This window comes from Theropithecus gelada, chromosome 9, assembly GCF_003255815.1.
Source record: "Theropithecus gelada isolate Dixy chromosome 9, Tgel_1.0, whole genome shotgun sequence".
Lineage (NCBI taxonomy): Eukaryota > Metazoa > Chordata > Mammalia > Primates > Cercopithecidae > Theropithecus > Theropithecus gelada.
In genome coordinates this window covers 10566400-10583029 of record NC_037677.1, presented here as the reverse complement: position 1 = coordinate 10583029, position 16630 = coordinate 10566400, and the positions used below count along the sequence as shown (strand labels likewise).

Sequence of the window (16630 nt, the reverse complement as noted above, 5' to 3'; positions counted from 1 at the left end):
CTATTCTTGGGATGGGAGCTGTCCTAATTTGACAAACCTCTTTTTGCTATTTGTTTGTTTGTTTGTTTGTTTGTTTTGAGACAGGGTCTTGCTCTGTCACCCAGGTTGGAGTGCAGTCATGTAATCTCGGCTCACTGCAGGCTCAACCTCCTGGACTCAGGCGATCCTCCCACCTCAGCCTCCTGAGTAGCTGGGACCACAAGAACATGCCTTATGCCCAGGTAATTTTATGTTTTGTAAACATAGGGGTCACATAATGTTGCCTAGGCTAGGTCTTGAATTCCTGGACTCAAGCTATTCACCCGCCTTGACCTCTCAAAGTCCTGGGATTACAGGCATGAGCCACTGTGCCTGGCTCATTATTTATTACTTTTTAAACTTTGTTTTACTGAACCTTCTGGCAATGGAAATCATTTTCCATATCCTGACCCCTCCCCCAAAGTCATTGCTCAAATGCCTGGTAAGAAGGCGGGATGTAGAACAGCAATATCTGGTTTCCAAACTCACTTTGTTCGGGCTCTGACTACTATTAGATAATCGTACGTCAACTTGCACACTGATAGAAGAACAATGCAATTCATGGTGCAATCTGATGATGATTCTAGAGGATTTGTGAAGGTCCTATTACTCCCTAGAATGTCTGCCCATCTGTTGACTCCTACTGAAATAACCACGGTCCTCCATCATCCGTGCTTCATCCCTTCATCTGGAGGTAGGAATCCCTGTGATATGTAAAAGTTGTAACATAGGTAATTCCTTAAGGCGTTATTAATAATAACTAAAGGTACAGGAAGTATGTGTGATTGTTTTGTGTGTTAGGGGGAGTAGGGGTCCCTAAAGGTAGAAATTCTGAAAAGGAGTGGAATGAAAGAGAATCAGTAAAGAGGAAAAGGAGAAGAAATAGAAAATCCAGAGATCCTGGGGACCCTCTTACCTGACGACTTTTGCCTTTGGTCCTCCTGTTGACAAACTCTAGGGTTTTAAAGAATCTAAATTGCTTTTTGTCACCTTCTCAGTTAGAGAGGCTAATCCTAATATTAACGAACACTCTTAAGCAATGAAATTGTAAGGTTTTTTTTCTTTCATAACCAAGCCCATTGTATATGATCTACATTACAACTGCTATCCACGCAATGCATATGCGTTTTAGGATTAAGTAACTTTTTCTTTCCCATCTGTGCTCTAAAACTGTGCCATATGTCACCTAACAAGGTATTTTCCATTATTCTTTTATTCAGTTCACTGCATGTTATTCCTCTTGCCCCTTGAAAATGAGCCTGTCTGTAATCAGAAATCACTTCCTCACAGCTCAGTGCACCTACTGTAGATGTGGCAAATACGTGTTTATGGGGCTGGTAATTGGATTAAAACGTTGAAAAGAAAAAGAAAGATGGACTGTACTGAAAAGAATGGAAAACACAAGCATGAAAATCAACAAAACCAAAATGAATTAAAAGCTCCAATGAATGAAATCGCTATTAATAGGAGTTATTTATCAGTAACAATGCCCTGGATTTTGCAGTGCTCAACATTCAATTGCAATGACATTTAAAAACCGAAGTGGAGGAGGAAAATAACTTTTGAACAGACTTTCTGTGAGAATGTTTTGAAAATGGATGATCAGTTTCCGTGTATCTTCTGAGTGCCTTTATGCTGTTCATAAGTCTTCTTGCCCCTGGGTATTTAAATACTGTAGTAGGGAAAATGTCCTGTGTTAAATTATTTAAGAGGGCAAATTAATTATTCTCTTAAATTTGGGTGCTATTTTGATACTCGAAATTAGAGAAAAGACAAAGCAAGTGTGATCTCTTTTCACAGGGTCTTGCTGCATGCTGTGAGTGTGGCACTGGGGGCTTGCTGGGCCATGTTGTCAATCCAGGAGTGATGGAGTTCATATACAGCAGACTGCTTCCATTCTCAAAATAAACCCATAGAATTCAGTTTCTGAAAAGTCTCCTGATAACTGTTATTCAAAAGACTTTTTACAAAGAAGCCGACGTTTTGGGGGAAACACAAGAAAACACCTAGCAATAGAACAAGAGCAATCGTAATACAGAAATGTGCAATCAAACAGTCATCCAGGAATGCTGATATCCAACCACAGGTAGGCTGTTATGTAAATGTGATCCAAAGAGACAATGGATCCTATTCAACGGTAAACTGAATCCAGAAGAAAAAAAAATGCAAAGAGAAACAACAGAAATGTTTATATTCCAGGAACGACAAAAAGCAGAAAATTAAAGCCAAGCAAATCAACCAACCTCAGTACTTGTCTAGCAGGTACTCTCCAAACGGAACACCTTATGTCTGTGCAAGAAGCAAGCTCTTACCTGATGGGCAGGATCACTCCTTTGTGTAGCTCTGTAGACCTAAATATGAAGAAAATAGAAGTTGTGAAGCAAAGTCCTCTAATTTGTGAAACATGCTCTATGCTAACATGTAATTTAAAAAAAAATTGTTCTTTAAGAAAAACGGTGAAGCAATGTGTAACAACTAGCTGAGATTAATTTTGTGTCATTTGCTCTTGTAAATTTCTCATTGTGGTCACTGACCTACAGTGAATGCAGAAGTGAAATTTACTTGTGGAAAACTTGCTGTTCCCCATCAGAGTAAAATAATATTGCTGCATTAATTGATTTTTGATTTCTACTACATCTACACAAATAAGATTTTACTTGGTTTGGTCCATATTACCTTGAGGATTCTGAAACCTGTTGGCTACCTTCTATTTGACCATATGAACTGAATGAGAGATAAAGAAGAAAATTCTAGCCCTTCTTCTGTCACAGAAATTCTGTCTACAGACTTAATGTCAGAGGATTATTATGGAAATATCTTAATCTGTTTTACTTTGATGGTAAGATCTAGAACATTAGCCAGTTGTTTGGGTCAGAAGTTTACTGAAATCCATTTACTACATGTAACTTGTTTTTATTTTTTAGCTAAGCAATACAAACAAACTTGGTTCCAAAATGGGTTTTAAATGAGTTACAATTCATTTTCATGGTTGTCAGTGGTGTAAGACTGATGAATTAGGAGCTGTGAGGAATATTCTATTATAAATGAAAAACCCAAACTTCATTCCAGAATCCTTGAATTCATGAACCTAGACCAGGGCTTGGCAAACTGTAGCCCATGGGCCAAATCTAGCCTGTTAGCATATGACTTGTGAGCTAAGAATCGTTTTTACTTTTTTAAATGGTTAAAAAAATCAAAAGACTTTGGGAGGCTGAGGCGGGCGGATCATGAGGTCAGGAGATCAAGACCATCCTAGCTAACACAGTGAAACCCTGTCTCTACTAAAAATACAAAAAAATTAGCCAGTTGTGGTAGCGGGTGCCTGTAGTCCCAGCTACTTGGGAGACTGAGGCAGGAGAATGGCGTGAACCCGGGAGGCGGAGCTTGCAGTGAGCCGAGATCGTGCCACTGCACTCCAGCCTGGGGGACAAAGCAAGACTCTGTCTCAAAAAAAAAAAAAAAAAAAAAAAAAAAAATCAAAAGAACAGCACGATTTCATGGCATGTGAAAATTATATGAAATTAAAATTTCATTGTGCACCAGTGAAGGTTTTCTGGAGCACAGCCATATGCACTTATTTATATATAGTCTGTGGCTCCTTCCATGCTATGAGGGCAGCAGGTGAGTACTTGGAATGGAGAGGGTATGACCTGCATATCTTAAAATATTTACAACCTGGTCCCTTTAGAAAAGTGTACTAACCCCTAACCTGGGCAGTCATTGATTTCATCTCGGTTGGAGGTTTGGGGCAGATAATGTGATGAGATTCTAACAACTGATGCCGATCGATAAGATAGGTGAATGTTAACTCTTCAGACCATTAAAATATAAAGAACCATATTTTGTCCTGGGGCCCGTAGGTCACTCACAGCAGACTACGAGGGGTATAAACATGAATAAATGGAGTCCTTAGCTGTCTGTGCTGGAAGACCTAGGCTGAATTCATTGCTGTACTTTAGATAATCATCAATTCTACTCTTCACCTGATAATAAGATTTTATTCTTAATATTTGATAAGAATATCTAGATCATTAATTCAATACAGAATAAATAAAAACTCTTGAGAGAAGCAAATCAAAATATTTAAGCACATATCTAATTATTATTTACATGAGGAATTTACATGAAGGTAAAAAGGTCTACATATTTGTGTGACTTACACAAATGATACTTAAGCATTTATATGAAGTTGAAAAATTGACACAACCAAACTGTATTTTTAACAAAAAGATATAAACACATAAACATACCTATTCATATATATGTAGTAAAGAATTAACCTTGCTAAAAGAGAGCTCTGGCCTTTTCCCTCGGCCCTGGGAAATCATGGCTAAGTCCTTGGAGTGTCCTTTTTGATATGAGTGTCACTGTTTACCCGGGTCCCTTGGATCGCACCAGATAGGCTATGCTAACACTGTGATTTGTGTTAGGGGCCTTGGGCCATGCACTATCCAATTGATTTTTTGTGAAGCTGGAGACAAAGGTCAGCCTTGCATATGGTCAACCGTGTTTATGTAACTGAGCCCCAATAAGAACTCTGGACAATAAGCTTGGTGGGCTTCTGTGGTTGGCCCACAGCATACAAATTGTCATACATCATGTTTCTAGAAGAAAGCACTGTCTGCAAAACTCCAGTGGGAGAGGATTACTAGAAGCCTGGCACTTAGAACAGTCCTGGATCTTGCCCCACGTGCCCCTCCCCTTGGCTCATTTTAATCTGCGTCCTTTCACTTTGATAAACCAAAACTGTTGAGTATGAACCCTTTTGTGAGTTTTGTCATCTTTCTAGAAAATTGTCAAACCTGAAGGTAGTCTTGGGGATCCCTAAACTTGCAACTGATGTCAGAAGTGGGGGTGGTCTTGGAGACCCCCAAACTCTGCAGTATATATACATTTTTTGATTTGTTTACACACACACATACATACAAATCATGATACTGGGGTTTTGCGTATGTTTTCGGGGGACTGGATAGCATGTGGATCCTAGAATGCTAACGATTTGTGATCTGGTGGTGGTTAAATGAGTATTAATGTATCATTATTCTTTAACCGTAAATATACATTTTATATACTCTTCTGTATATATAATATGTCAGTATTTTAATAAAGAGGGAAAAACTCTGCATGGAACAAGATATTCACACACATTCACACGACGTTCAGTGCAGCAACTAAAGCATTCAACTATACCAGAGATTACCATTCTAAGATGAAGGAGAAAATAATGTAACATTCATGTATTTATCTTGTATTTTTCAATGGACAGTAATGTGTATCACCATGTACCATGTATCTGCTGAATACATTTAAAAGAGTAATGTAAGTAACAGTTTTATTTTGAAATGTCAATATTGTGCTGATAATTGTGGAAACTAAATGATGGATATATGAGGGTTCATTATCCTGGTGTGCTTTTGGGTATGTTCAAATTTTTTCATGATAAAAAACTTTTTAAAAGTAACACATAGGGCCAGCCATGGTGGCTCACACCTGTAATCCCAGCACTTTGGGAAGCTGAGACGGGTGGATCACCTGAGGCCAGGAGTTTGAGATCAGTCTGACCATCATGGTGAAACCTCATCTCTTTTAAGAATACAAAAATTAGCTGGGCATGGTGGCAGGTGCCTATAGTCCCAGCTACTCGGGAGGCTGAGGCGGGAGAATGGCTTGAACCCGGCAGGCGGATGTTGCAGTGAGCCGAGATCACATGACTTCACTCCAGCCTGGGAGACAGATCGAGACTTTGTCACAAAAACAAAAACAAAAAACAAAACATAAAAAAATTTACCATTTTGTCCTTAGTCTCATTACTCAGGGGCTACTGACTATTTTTTGTGAAGAGAGCAGTCAGTAAGATGTATTCAAGTTGGAGATATATCATCCTGCACCATCTCCCACCATTCTCGATAAATCATAGCCATCAGTTTATAAATAAACAAGTATTATTTTAGCTGTTTATGACAACATGCTAAAGTAGGGGGTGGAGATAAACAAAACTCTCCTGAAATCCCTTTATTTTAGCTTAGTTGTTCCAGGACCATAATCACAATTCCCCTGGTCATGTGAGGGGATATTGGTTTTGAGTTATTTGCTCTTTGCTAGGTACTTAGAAATTCTTTTCTACTGCTTATATGTGTATCCTGGAATGGAGTAATTGATTCATCTTATTTTGACCTCATTATAGCAGCATAAACCCCATCTGTGCAGGTTAAATGACTTCAAATGCTCAGATCCCTGGTAGATCCCAAAAGGATCCTAACAGAGACCTGTATCTTCCTCCGTCAACAGGAACTGGGATCTCTCCCCGTATTTAATCACCTATCCAAGGTCTGGGAATACTGTGTGCTTAGGTAAACAGTTTTTAATGGATTGATCACAAGCAAAATTCAACGCTATCGACAGTCAGTCTCCTTCACTTACAGAGATGCATTTGGTGCAGTTTCTGGCCTTTTGGCTGCCACTGCATATCTACATTGTGGGGACCTTGGATTATGCACTAACACATCAACTTCGGTGGGGCTGGAATCAAAGATCAACCCTGCAGATGGTCAACCACGTTTATGTAACCTCCTATGTGTACTATGTGCAGTGCTGTTCCATGGAAATACCACCATCATCTTTCAGGCAGGAAAGACCAGCTGCAAAATAGCATAATTCTTTAGAGCCAGATCATTGAACTTTAGCAGTCACCAGTGCTTACTGTCTGACAAATCTGATTACAGCCTGAAATATAGATGCTGTAATATGGTCACAGTAAGGCAAAAACAATTTTAAATGTTCGTTTTACTTCTTAAAATATCAGACATAATTTCTTGACCTTAAAACAATCAAACAAGCCTAAAACACAATTTGGAAACAATTTTTGCTAGATGTTGGGATCCATAAGTACCTCCTATAAAGTAATTTTACAGGCAATAAAGAGAAAAAGATTATAAAGATGGCTAGATAGCTAACTGATTAGAGTAGTCAGAATATGCCAAAGAAGAAGAAAGTTTTGCCACAGGCTTGCACCAGTAGTCTGCTCAGACAGAGTCATACATATACACTAAAGATGGTAACTTACTAGGTCATGTTATAAAGTGACTGTCTTTTAAAAGTCACCCAGATTGACTGTCACAAGTCAATTCCTGGCAATTGCATTACCTGCCTTCATCTGATTCCATTGTTCATATGGCCCTAAATAATCAGGCTAGTCTCATTGATTAGTGGCTTGTTCTGGCCAACTGAACAACTCAATCAAATTGACCCTGTGGCAACTTGTTTCATTGCTTAGCAGATAACAGCTAGGATTCCCCCAAAGCCTGAGTCAGCCATCTTTGAGCACGTAAAAGCAATAACATGAGGCTGCTTCCAAGCAAAGAGCACAGTTGTAGAGAACAAACCACTGGGTGGCACTACCGCATGTTGTTTCAAGGAGAGCTTGGCTACACTAATGGAGGATCTCAAATCTTAACGTGTGTTGACAATCATTCAGTGGAATTTGCAGGTATTCTGATTTCTGGGTTCCACGCCAGAGATACTGGTTCAATATTCTGTGTTGGGGCCCCAGGGATGTGCATTTTTTAATAAATGCCCAAATAATTTTGATTGTGATAGTCTCAGAGAATCTTAGAGAAATACAAAGCTTTAGTTGCCCTGTAGTCCAAACCTCAACAGTCAGAACTGCTTTTACGTTTCCAAAAGAGTCCGTTGGTTTTTACTATCACCATTCAATTCATGGGCTTATGGCAGGACCTTTTACCAGCCATAAATTCTATGACCCAGTAGAAAAGGTTGCAGCCAAAGGCTCTGTCCACAAGCCGTAAGACCCACTCGGCCAGTGTATAAATGGTACTTAATTGGTTTCTATGTAAATGATGTGAACCTCCAAAGTATTTTATTAACATCCTGTAACTATATAGTCTAATGTCCCCAGAGAGTAATCTTGGCTGATTTCTCTCTGCAGACTATACATTGCTATAGCCCTCATTATTTTACAGCTGTCAAGTAAAACCATGAGCAGCTGGGCTGAACTGGTCTGCTTTTTTGGACCATATTAAAAGACTTTATATTGTTAATAAATGGAGGCAATTAAAGGTTAAGTATTTAGTTCATCTAGCCCTTAGAATAATGAATGATTGTAAAGACAGGTTTAATTTAATTCCCCAAATTTAAATTTGGCATTTCTAGTTATTAAAAGTCTAAGAGTACTTTCTGTTTCTGGTTCCATACTTAGGCAACTTGCAAGCTGCCACTGCATCCTAATAACAAGTAAAACAATGCAGGACAACAGCTCTTCTTAGATCTGTAAAAGAAGTTAAGTTCACAGGACAAACCTCTGCCCTCCTAATTGGAAACACATCATAGGCAGACACACAAAAAAATCAGAACATACAGGAGCAGAAACTTCCATGGGAACCAGTGCTGGGGTAGGAAAACTGGAACTGTAATTGGCAACGCTCTGGAGGCTTGGTGTGAACAAGCCTGAGAACCAAAAGCTCTAGGGGAACCTCATCACACTTTTGTGAATTTTACCTGCAGGAGCTTGACCAGGTCCTCACAGTGCATATAAGAGAAAAATCTCTTAGTGCTTCTGGCATGCAGAGGGGCCAAGGAACCATTTTTGAAGTACACCAGATCACTCTGTTCTTTTAAACAAAGTCTACCCTTAGGAAAAGCTAGTTAACCACGATCTAACATGCTGGAGTTTTATCAGAGCCTCACTGACCAAGGAAAAGGGAAAGAGTTCAACTCTATCCAGCTGTGTGGCCTTCCCCATGGGACTGGGAAATACCCAGTTCCAGCCCACTCTGGCATTCCGGAGGGAGCAGGGAAAAACTCAACTCTAGCCCACTCCAGTCATCCTGTCTCACCTAAGGAAGGAGAAATAAAATGAGAAACACTTGGAAAGTTCACAGTCCAGAGGCACAAACTCACTGAAAGACTGAGACCTAATTATAAGGCCACGGAATGCTTCTGCTTCCCCCACACCTTACCACTACATTATTAAAGGCCTACCAATAGCAGTTCCTCTTCCCAGTACATCATCTCTAGCTACCAAGAAAAGATTACAAGTCATACTAAAAGGCAAAATCACAGTTTGAAGAGATACAGTAAGCATTAGAACCAAACATGCTGGGAAGTTGGAATTATCGGAGAGAGAATTTAAAACAACTGTGATTAATATGCTAAGGAATCTATGTAAGAAAGTAGATAGCATGCCAGGACAGATGGAAAATGTAAGAAAAGAGATGGAAATCCTAAGAAGGAAGCTGAAAGACATGCCACAGATCAAAAACACAGTAACAGAAATGGAAGAAAGCTTTTAATGGGCTTATTGGTGGACATGACATGGCTGAGGAAACAGTCTCTGAGTTTGAGGATATCTTAATAAAAACCTCCAAAACTGAAAAGCAAAGAGAATGAAGACTGATAAAAACAGAATATTCAAGAACTCTAGGAAAACTAAAAATAAAAGACATAAAATGTGTAACGAGAATATAAGAAGGGGAAGAAAGAGAAAAAGAAATACTTGAAACAATAGCTGAAAAATTCCCTAAATTAATGTCAGACACCAAACCACAGATCCAGGAAGCTCGGAGAACACTAAACAACAAAAATGCCAGGAGAACTACACCTAGGCCTTTCATTTTCAAACAAAAGAAAATCAAAGATAAAGAAGAAAATTCTGAAAGTCAAAGGGGGGAAAAAAACCCCCAGCTTATCTATGGAAGGAAAAAGACTCACCTCTAACTTCTCAGAAACCGTGCAAGCAAAAAAAGAGGGGAGTGAAATAGTTACGGTGTTGAGAGAAAGAAACCAGCAACCTAGACTCCTATACCTTATGAAGTTATTTTTCAGTAGTGAGGGAGAAATAAGGACTTTCTCAGGAAAGTAAAAATTAAGGGAATGTGTTGCTAGTAGATCTCTCCTGCAAGGGATATTAAAAGAACTACTTTAGAAAGAAAGAAAATAACGTAAGTGAGAACTCAGATCTACATAAATAAAGGGAGCACATCAGAAAAGAATAAGGTAAAATAAAAACATTTATACTTATTTTTTTTTACCTAACAGGTAACAGTATGTTCAAAATCACAGCAACAATGATTTCAGCTATGTATGCTTGTATGTGCGTTTGTGTGTATGTATGTACCTCTGTGTGTGTGTGCTTCTATATACATATAAGTGAAATAAATGACAGCAATGGTACAAGGAATGGGAGAAAGGAATTAGAATTATTTTGTTATTATAAGGTAATCTCACTGCCTTTGAAGTGGCATCGTGTTATTTGAAAATGGGCTTGAATTAGTTGTTCTTTTTGAAATTAATGACTCTAAGGCAACCACTAAGAAAATAAGAAAAAAAGTATAATATTCTAAGAAAGGAGAGAAAATAGAGTCATATCAAATCCTCAATTAAACCCACAAAATACAGAAAAGAAGTGGAAGAAAAAGTAGGAACAAAGAACAACAGCAACAAATAGGAAATAGTAACAAATATGGTAGACAGCAATCCAATTATATTGATAATGATTTTGAATGCCAGTGATCCAAATGCAGCGATGAAAACACAGACTGTTACAGTGGATCAAAAAACAAGACTCAATTTCATGTTTTCTACAAGAATCTCACTTTAAACATAAAGATATATACAGATTAAAAGTAAGCAGATAAAGAACAATATACCATGCTAACACTAATCAAAAGAAAGCAGGAGTTGCTATATTAATTTTGAAAAGAACAGACTTCAAAGGAAAATTATCAAGGATAATGAAGGACATTAACTAATAGAAAAGGGATCAATTCTTTAAGAAGACAATTGTTCTTAATGTGTGGGTGCCTAAAATCAGGGCATGAAAATACACCAGGCAAAACCAATAGCACTGCAAGGAGAAATACATTAATCCATGATTATAGTTAAAGACTTTAATACCCCTCTATCAGCAATTCACAGATCCAGCAGGCATACAATCAGTAAGGACAAGCTGAATTCAACAACACTGTCGATCAGCTGGATATAATGGACATCTATAAATTTCTTGATCCAAGGGCAGCAGAATACACATTCTTCTCAAGCTGACATGGAAGACTCATGAAGACACACAATATTCTGAGCGATAAAACACTGCTTAGCAATTATCCAAAGACAGAAATCACATAATGTCTACTGTCAGGCCACAGTGGAGTTAAATTAGTAATCAATGATAAAAGAGACCTGGAAAATCACGAGCTACGTGGAGATTAAACAATAGACTTCTGTAAAACACATAGGTCCAAGAGAAATTTAAAAAATATTTTGAGCCAAATGAAAATGGAAACACAGCTTATCAAAATGTGTGGGATGCAGTGAAATCAACTCTTTGATGAGGGGAATTTATAGTATTGAATGCATATGTTAGAGAGGAAGAAAGATCTAAAATCAATTATCTCAGCTTCTACTGTAGGAAACTAAGAAAACAAGAGGAAATTATATCCAAAGTAACTAGAATAAAAGAAATAATAAAAATTAGAGCAGAAGTCAATGAAATTGAAAACAGAAACTCAATAAAGAAAATCAGCAAAACCAAAAGCTGGTTCTCTGAAGAGATAATAAAATTGGTAAGGCCCTAGTAAGCCCACCCGAGGAAAAAAAGAGAGAAAACACAAATTACTGTATCAGAAATGAAAAAGGGTTTATTACTGCAGATCTCACTAAGATCACGAACAAGGCAAGGATATTCCCCGTCATCACTGCTTTTCAACATTGTACTGGAAATATCAGCTAGTGCAATAAGAAAAGAAAATATATTCAGATTGAGAAAGGAGAAACAAAGAAAACTTTGTTTGGACATTACATGGTAGTCTATGTACAAAATCTGAAAAATTAACAAAAACAGAACCCCAAACTCCTGAAACTAGTAAGTGATTATTATGTCAAGGTTATATAAAGTGAATAGAGAGGAGTCAATCATTTTCCTATATACTGGCAATGAATAAGTGGAATTTTAAATTAGAAACACAATACCATTTACATTAGGGCCCTCAAAAAAACATGCTTAGGAATAAATTGAACAAAATACATACAAGATCTATATGAGGAAAACTACAAAACTCTGTTGAAAGAAATCAAATAATAATTAAATACATGAAGAGATATTCCATATTCATAGATAGGAAGACTCAATATTGGCAAGTCAGTTATTCCCAACTTGATTTATAGGTTCTATGCAAACACAATGAAAATCTCAGAAAGTTATTTTGTAGATATTGACAAACTGATTCTGAAGTTTATACACGTAGCAAAAAGGCCCAGAATTGCCAACACATTATTGAAGAATGAGAACGAAGTTTGTAGACTGACACTACAAACTTCAAGACTTACTATAAAGCTACAATAAAGAAGATTATGGTATTGGTAAAATAATAAACAAAGAGATCAATAGATCAGAAGACAGATTCCATAAATAGACCTACATAAACATCGCCAACTGATTTTTGACAATGGAGCAAAGGCAATGTGGTGGAGAAGACATAATCTTTTTAACAAATTGTGCCGGACCAACTAGACATCTATATGCAATAAAAAAAAAAAAAAAAAAAAAAAGAGGAACCTAGATACAAGCCTTATACCCTTCACAGAAAAAAAACTCAAAATGAATCAAAGACCTAAATACAAAATGCAAAATTATAAAACTCCTAGAAGATAATATAGAAGAAAATCTAGATGACTATAAAACTCCTAGAAGATAACAAAGGAGAAAATCTAGATAACTGTGGATTTGACAATGACTTTTTGAGTATGACACAAATGGCAGGAACCATGAAATAATACTAGATGAACTGGACTTCTTTGAAATTAAATATTTCTGCTTTGTAAATGACACTGTCAAGAGAATAAAAAGGAAAGTCACAGAACACAATAAATATTTGTGAAAGACACATCTGATAAGCGATTACTGTATAAAATATATAAAGACCTCTTAAAACTAACCAGTAAGAAAACAATCCAATTAAAAAGCAGGCCAAATGCCTGAACAGACACCTCACTTAAGAAGACATACAGGCCGGGAGCAGTGGCTCATGCCTGTAATCCCAGTACTGCGGGAGGCCGAGGTGGGTGGATTACTTGAGGTCAGGAGTTCAAGACCAGCCTGGCCAACATGGGGAAAGCCCATCTCTACTAAAAATACAAAAATTAGCTGAGTGTGGCAGCGCATGCCTGTAATCCCAGCTACTCAGGAGGCTGAGGTAGGAGAATCACTGGAACCCAGGAGGCAGAGGTTGCAGTGAGCTGAGATTGCATCGTTGCACTCCAGCCTGGGCAACAGAGCAAGACTCTGTCTCAATTAAAAAAAAAAAAAGACATACAGATGGCAAATAAGCATTTGAAAAGGTTCACCACATCATAAGTCATCAGAAAAGTGTAAATTAAACCAACAAGGAGATTCGACTGTACACCTATTAGAATGGCCAAAATCCGGAATACCGACCACACCAAATGCTGGTGAGGATGTGAATAACAGGAACTCTCATTCACTGCCGGTGGGAAAGCGGCATAAAATAGCTTTTTTGGGAAGATATTTTGACGGTTTCCTGCAAAACTACACACATTTTTTTCTGTGTGATCCAGCTATCATAGTCCTTGGAATTTACTCAAAGGAGCTGAAAACTTGTCTACACAGAAACTTGCACACAAATGTTTATAGTAGTTTTATTCACAATTGTCATAAGCAACAAGATGTCCTTCAGTAGGTGAATGGATAAATAAACTGTGATACATCCAGATAATTATTTAGAACTATTTAGTACTAAAATGAGCTATCAAGTCATGGAAGGAGATGGAGAAAACCTAAGTGCGTAATTCTTTTTTTTGTTTTTTTGAGACAAATAATTCTTTTCTTTTCTTTTCCTTTTCTTTTGAGACAGGGTCTCACTGTACCACCCAGGCTGGAGTGCAGTGGTGCAATCACAGCTCATTGTGGCCTCAATCTCCTAGGCTCAGGTAATCCTCCCACCTTACTCCCCCAAGTGCCTGGGCCTGCAGGTACATGCCACCGTGCCTGGCTAATGTTTCTATTTTTTGTCGAGATGGGATTTTGCCATGTTGCCTAGGCTGGTCTCAAATTCTGAGCTCAAGTGATCCACCTGCCTCAGCCTCCGACAGTGTTGGGGTTACAGGCATGAGCCATTGCACTGGTGTAAGTGTATAATTCTAAGTGAAAGGAGCCAATTTGAAGAGGCTACAGACTGCATGATTTCAACTATGACATTCTGCAAAAGGCAAAACTATGGATACAGTAAAAAGATTAGTGTGCTTGTCAAGGGTTAGAGGGGAGGGACAGATGAATAGGCAGATCACAGATTTTTAGGGCAGTGAAACCACTCATATTATAATGATGAATACATGTCATTATACATGTGTCCACATCCATAGAATGTACAATACCAAGAGTGAGTCCTTATGTAAACTACGAACTCTGGGTGATAATGATGTGTCAATCTAGGTTCACTGAGTGTAATTAATGTCCCACTTGGGTTGGGGATGCTGATAATGTGAGAGGCTATGCAAATGTGGGGGGCAGGAATATATGAGAACTGTTTGTACCTTTGTGTCAATTTCGTTGTGAATCTAAAACCGGTCTAAAAATAAAATCTCAAAAAAGTCTAATTGTTAAGTACAAATAACCTTATTTTCATTTTGTCAATTTTTTAACAGAACTTGATCAACTGTTAAGTGTTACGTTTTGTTTGATGTTTGCACCTGGACTGGACCATCAATAAAGGTGTTATGACTCTTGTTGGAAACTCAGATTGGGGCTGAAAGTCAGTTTAATTTAATTCAACAAATATATGTTGAGCATATGCTATGTTTAAAGCATGTAAGAGGCCAGGCGCAATGGCTCACACCTGTAATGTTGGCACTTGGGGAGGCCAAGGTGGTTGGTGGGTCACCTGAGGTCAGGAGTTTGAGCCCAGCCAGACCAACATGGCGAAACCCTGTCTCTACTAAAAATACAAAAATTAGCCAGGCATGGTGGTGCTTGCCTGTAATCCCAGCTACTTGGGAGGCTGAGGCAGGAGAATCACTTGAACCTGTGAGGCAGACATTGCAGTGAGCCAAGATTGTGCCATTGCACTCCAGCCTGAGTGACAAGAGCAAAACTCCGTCTCAAAATAAATAAATAAATAAATATTAAAAAATAAAAATAAAAAACAGGCATATAAGAGACTCAGTCCCTTCCTACAAGAAGCATGCAATCAAACACAAGAAGAATAATGCTATGAAAAGTATGTAAGCTCTTTAAGAAATTAAAATTCTCCAGGATTCAGAGGGATAGGGAATAATATCTTGTGAATATAAACGAAGATGTCGTGAAGAGGGAGCATAAGCAGTGTCAGTAAAGCACAGGATGTTTTGTGAAAATGACTAATCCACCTGGGGTGGTCTGTAGGTTGCATTTAGGGAGTGATAGCAGATGGTAGACCTGTAGGCTTTTATCCCCTTATGCATTTGGGTCCTGGCTCCCAGGAAGTCATGGCAAATTACATATTAGAATCCGAATCTGCACATCTTCTTTAGAAAGAATGCGCTATGAATAGTTTGGGAATAAAATGATGCCAGTTAGCGTTTGACAATGCAGTCAGGTGGGAACCAAGCTGATGATCTGCTCTCCAGTTCTGTAGTGTCACCTGGTCTCTCTCTGCCTCAATTCTTCCACCTGTGCAGTATAATTCTAGGATTCTTTCCTATCTCAAAAAACATCAGCGTAATAAAACGTTTTATTTGACTAGGACTTTACTCTTCATAAAATATCAACCCATATATTCTCTCTTTGATTTATACAACCAACCTTTCAGATGTTTTGGCTGACATTTTAATCTCTGTTTTGTAGGCACAGAAATGGAAGTTCAGAGAAGAACAGTCAATTAGCTAGGGCCACATTGCTTTCAACCTGAGAATCTCACCTGCCACCAAACCACTACTGAGCTGCCTCTCTCCACAGCAAGGTGTGAATAAGGGTGGGTATAAAAATATTTTGTGATAAAGTTAAAACCCCCTTAAGGACAAACCAACTGATATTCACAGTCGTGTAACTAGATTATTTTTTTTTTATATGTAACTTTTTGTTTGTTTGTTTTTGTGTCAGGGTCTTACTCTGTTGCCCAGGCTGGAGTGTAGTGGCATGATCTCAGCTCAATGCAACCTCTGTCTCTTGGGTTCAAGCGATTTTCCTGCCTCAGCCTCCTGAGTAGGTGGGATTACAGGTACACACCACCATGCCTGACTAATTTTTGTATTTTTGGTAGAGACAAGGTTTCACCATGTTGGCTAGGCTGGTCTCAAACTCCTGACCTCAAATGATTCCCCCATCTTGGCCTCCCAAAGTGCTGGGATTACAGGCATGAGCCACTGCACTTGGCCTACATGTAACTTTTAAGAACAAAATAAATCAAAAGCAAATAATAACAAAACAACAAATAAAACCTAGTGTCAGAGAGAGTAAAAACAGAAATAGTTGGGTCAATAAGATATTAAATGTCTTTGACATGATGCAGTGTGAAATATGTATGCTGTATTTAGCCCAAAGTGCTTACCATGAATCCATCAGAAATTCGTATCATGGAAATGTACCTTTCATGGAAACATGCAAGAC

At 38.2% G+C, this 16630-nt stretch overlaps 1 protein-coding gene across 4 annotated transcripts in view; it reads right to left on the bottom strand.

Moving 5' to 3' along the window:
* CELF2 (CUGBP Elav-like family member 2) overlaps positions 1 to 16630 on the bottom strand; it is an 871667-nt gene that overhangs the window by 653768 nt on the left and 201269 nt on the right. For all 4 annotated transcript variants that reach the window (XM_025397815.1, XM_025397819.1, XM_025397825.1 and 1 more), the window contains exon 2: positions 2331 to 2369. The gene's annotated coding sequence lies outside the window, so the exon portion shown is untranslated. The remainder of the gene's footprint in view (positions 1 to 2330; positions 2370 to 16630) is intronic.